The 5000-nt window shown below is 53.7% G+C and overlaps 1 non-coding gene across 1 annotated transcript in view; it reads right to left on the bottom strand.

Annotated features, from left to right (window-relative positions):
• Window positions 1-1470, bottom strand: part of LOC126139096 (small subunit ribosomal RNA) — a 1911-nt gene extending 441 nt beyond the window's left edge. The window contains exon 1 of the ribosomal RNA XR_007528548.1: window positions 1-1470. This exon is cut by the window's left edge and continues 441 nt beyond it. This is a non-coding gene — a ribosomal RNA (small subunit ribosomal RNA).
• Window positions 1471-5000: the final 3530 nt, after the last annotated feature.

Here is a 5000-nt window from a genome sequence, read left to right as displayed (position 1 = left end):
ACAGCACGAAGGATGTCACGCGACTAGTTAGCAGGCTAGAGTCTCGTTCGTTATCGGAATTAACCAGACAAATCGCTCCACCAACTAAGAACGGCCATGCACCACCACCCACCGAATCAAGAAAGAGCTATCAATCTGTCAATCCTTCCGGTGTCCGGGGCCTGGTGAGGTTTCCCGTGTTGAGTCAAATTAAGCCGCAGGCTCCACTCCTGGTGGTGCCCTTCCGTCAATTCCTTTAAGTTTCAGCTTTGCAACCATACTTCCCCCGGAACCCAAAAGCTTTGGTTTCCCGGAGGCTGCCCGCCGAGTCATCGGAGGAACTGCGCGGATCGCTGGCTGGCATCGTTTATGGTTAGAACTAGGGCGGTATCTGATCGCCTTCGAACCTCTTACTTTCGTTCTTGATTAATGAAAACCATACTTGGCAAATGCTTACGCTTCTGTTCGTCTTGCGACGATCCAAGAATTTCACCTCTAACGTCGCAATACGAATGCCCCCGCCTGTCCCTATTAATCATTACCTCGGGTTCCGAAACCAACAAAATAGAACCGAGGTCCTATCCATTATTCCATGCACACAGTATTCAGGCGGGCTTGCCTGCTTTAAGCACTCTAATTTGTTCAAAGTAAACGTGCCGGCCCACCCAGACACTCAATAAAGAGCACCTTGGTAGGATTTCAACGGGGTCCGCCTCGGGACGCACGAACACGCACGAGGCGGTCGCACGCCTTCGGCTCGCCCCACCGGCAGGACGTCCCACGATACATGCCAGTTAAAACACCGACGGGCGGTGAACCAACAGCGTGGGACACAAATCCAACTACGAGCTTTTTTAACCGCAACAACTTTAATATACGCTATTGGAGCTGGAATTACCGCGGCTGCTGGCACCAGACTTGCCCTCCAATAGATACTCGTTAAAGGATTAAAGTGTACTCATTCCGATTACGGGGCCTCGGATGAGTCCCGTATCGTTATTTTTCGTCACTACCATCCCCGTGCCGGGAGTGGGTAATTTGCGCGCCTGCTGCCTTCCTTGATGTGGTAGCCGTTTCTCAGGCTCCCTCTCCGGAATCGAACCCTGATTCCCCGTTACCCGTTACAACCATGGTAGGCGCAGAACCTACCATCGACAGTTGATAAGGCAGACATTTGAAAGATGCGTCGCCGGTACGAGGACCGTGCGATCAGCCCAAAGTTATTCAGAGGTCACCAAGGCAAACGGACCGGACGAGCCGACCGATTGGTTTTGATCTAATAAAAGCGTCCTTCCATCTCTGGTCGGGACTCTGTTTGCATGTATTAGCTCTAGAATTACCACAGTTATCCAAGTAACGTGGGTACGATCTAAGGAACCATAACTGATTTAATGAGCCATTCGCGGTTTCACCTTAATGCGGCTTGTACTGAGACATGCATGGCTTAATCTTTGAGACAAGCATATGACTACTGGCAGGATCAACCAGGGAGCTGCGTCAACTAGAGCTGAGCAGCCGGCCTGCCCGGGAGTGTGTCCCAGGGGCCCGCGCGAACACGCAAGCGTCCGCTCAATTATTCTGCAAACAGGAGGAGGCTGAGCTCCCCTGCACAATACACCTCGAAACCCTCTCAGGTCCCGGCGGCGCGCAGCGCCGTCCTAAGTACTTGGTCGGGTTCGAGAGAGGCGCAATCGCCCGGAGTTAGGCGAGTAGACGCTTTAGGTGCGACCACCCGTGCTCCCAACTGAGCTTGCCGCTGCCGACAGAGGCCCGGGAGCGTGCTGTCGTGGCATTGCCGGCGGGAGACAACACGCGCCACCTACGGTGACCGGCAGCTCCAACGCCAGCGCCACAGAAGGGCAAAGGCCCCACGTGGGTGCCGAAGCGAACTCTCCCAGCACAGCGCACGTGCCAACACGTCTGCACAACTGCGATACAAACCACCAGCGAGAACCGCTGGGGCGACCGAGCAGCAGACGGCGTCGCGGCGCCGAGTGCCGGGCGGCGGCGCATCCTCAACGCACACAGTCCTCAGTCGGACCAGCACACTGCAGATGTCCACCGCAGCTTCGCACCGGGCCCGCGAGGACCCACTTTGGCCGCCCGGCGCCGCGCGCAGGGTGCCCCGGCGCGCAGCTGCGCCGCCTGCCGCGTCCGTCGGCCGGCGCCGCCTGCCACTGGGCGCCCCCCACCAGCCGGCTGTAGCGCGTGCGCCCACGCACCGCGCGGCCAGCACGCCGGGCGGCCCCCCCCTCACCGGCCGGGGACGGTCCCACCCAGCCACCGCCGCGTATCGCTTCACACACAGATTTGCCCTTACTGATTTACCTCCAGCAACAACAACCGCACCACAATGGGTTTACCAGTTGTTCATTTGCGTTGCGTCACGTCACCAGCAAACGTAGACGTCCATCCCAGTTTGCAAATGCAACGATTATTGCATACCTGTCTGTTAGGTGTCACGACACACTACGTCTGCCCACATACAACGCAACAAAATGTGCACGACTAGAGAACACGTGGGAGGTGGCCCCCTACGTATGCGATGTCCATTACGAGACCGACTGTCAACCAGCATCTGTACCATGTCGCAGACGTGGAACGCGGACCATGCTATCACACTGTGTGAGAAGAGACGACTACGTTTGAATACACGCGCCACTACATCAACAGACGGCTCATGCTGATCGCCATTCCAGGGCGTCCGTTACTCCCACACGTCTCTATGGCGTACCACACTGCAATGTAGCTGTTATGGGGAGACGGCACGTGGCTGAGTGCACAACATTTGGACCGTATGGTTCGCTGTTGTTGGGCGCAGTCGTACGGTCACACATGTGCCACAGCGTATCATTCAGTACATACGACCTATGTGCAGTACAATGTGAGGATTAAGCTTACGATATCAGCGGACAGTGGACACAGGCCGTACCACGACGTAGACTGAGCGCTTCGACATGCGAATGCCAGTGAACAGCTGCGAAGGGCATTGAACACGCAAGCACCTGAACGACCAGCGTGCGAGAGGCAGGGTGGAGGGGGGGGGGGCGATGTACATCCTGCAGTTGTCCACATTACAGTGTACAGCGGGAGGCATGTAAAAAGTAAGCAACACTTGCGAAGTGTTCAACATGAAACGACACACAAGAGGGTGGGCGGTGCGAGTAGCGAACTATATTCAGAGGGTTGTGGTTAGACAACACTAGATTAATGTAACGTGTCATATGCCAATTACAGAGCAGGTTAAGGCACAACGTGGGTTAGGTTAAGGCACAACGTGGGTTAGGTTAAGGCACAACGTGGGTTAGGTTAAGGCACAACGTGGGTTAGGTTAAGGCACAACGTGGGTTAGGTTAAGGCACAACGTGGGTTAGGTTAAGGCACAACGTGGGTTAGGTTAAGGCACAACGTGGGTTAGGTTAAGGCACAACGTGGGTTAGGTTAAGGCACAACGTGGGTTAGGTTAAGGCACAACGTGGGTTAGGTTAAGGCACAACGTGGGTAGGTTAAGCACAACGTGGGTACGTTAAGGCACAACGTGGGTTAGGTTAAGGCACAACGTGGGTTACGTTATAAGGCACAACGTGGGTTACGTTAAGGCACAACGTGGGTTACGTTAAGGCACAACGTGGGTTACGTTAAGGCACAACGTGGGTTACGTTAAGGCACAACGTGGGTTACGTTAAGGCACAACGTGGGTTACGTTAAGGCACAACGTGGGTTACGTTAAGGCACAACGTGGGTTACGTTAAGGCACACGTGGGTTAGGTTAAGGCACAACGTGGGTTAGGTTAAGGCACAACGTGGGTTAGGTTAAGCACAACGTGGGTTACGTTAAGGCACAACGTGGGTTACGTTAAGGCACAACGTGGGTTACGTTAAGGCACAACGTGGGTTACGTTAAGGCACAACGTGGGTTACGTTAAGGCACAACGTGGGTTACGTTAAGGCACAACGTGGGTTACGTTAAGGCACAACGTGTGTTAGGTTAGGCACAACGTGGGTTAGGTTAAGGCACAACGTGGGTAGGTAAGGCACAACGTGGGTTACGTTAAGGCACAACGTGGGTTACGTTAAGGCACAACGTGGGTTACGTTAAGGCACAACGTGGGTTACGTTAAGGCACAACGTGGGTTACGTTAAGGCACAACGTGGGTTACGTTAAGGCACAACGTGGTTACGTTAAGGCACAACGTGGGTTACGTTAAGGCACAACGTGTGTTAGGTTAAGGCACAACGTGGGTTAGGTTAAGGCACAACGTGGGTTAGGGTTAAGGCACAACGTGGGTTAGGTTAAGACACAAATTGCGTTACAAATTGCGTTACATTGCGGTACAAATTGCGTTACATTGCGGTACAAATTGCGTTACATTGCGGTACAAATTGCGTTACAAATTTGGTTAGGTTAAGGTGCAAAATGGGTTGGATTACAGTACACAACATGGTAAGAGATAGTGTGTTTGGGGGGGGGGGGGGGGGGGCAGGTTCGTTGGTAGTGATCATTGTAAGTGAATGTCTGAGGCAGCGTCAGTATGTCACAGCAGTTCTGTCTCGTCAGGATGCGCTTTTCGCTCGTGACTGGAGGCCGCGCCGCGTCTGTGGTTGCGGCAAGGGAGTGGCAGACCTGTGTGATTCATTCCTGCCATTGTTTCTGTGCCGTAACAGGAGGCAGTGTGGTGGTGTTGGGTGCACCCTGTGTAGGACATGTGTGGGTGTTGGTGGCTTATCTGAGCAATTGTGGATGTGATGTTGGACGGGTGGGATATTCTATTTTATAATTGGACCCCCTGGTGTGGTTATCATAGTGTGGATGGTGTACTGTGGCGGAGAGGATGCACCGGACGTTGGTCCATGCTGGTGCTTACATATCGTATCTGTGTCTGTTACAGGCAGAGAGTAATGTGTGATGGAGTGTCTCGCTGAGGTGTGGTTCATATTGTGTGCACAGACTTACAGCATGTATAGGGACAGCGGGAATTTGGCATATTGGATATAACTCGTCATGAAACGCAAGATATAGG

This window comes from Schistocerca cancellata, unplaced genomic scaffold, assembly GCF_023864275.1.
Source record: "Schistocerca cancellata isolate TAMUIC-IGC-003103 unplaced genomic scaffold, iqSchCanc2.1 HiC_scaffold_675, whole genome shotgun sequence".
Taxonomy (NCBI): Eukaryota; Metazoa; Arthropoda; class Insecta; order Orthoptera; family Acrididae; genus Schistocerca; species Schistocerca cancellata.
This window is presented reverse-complemented; position numbering and strand designations above follow the sequence as displayed.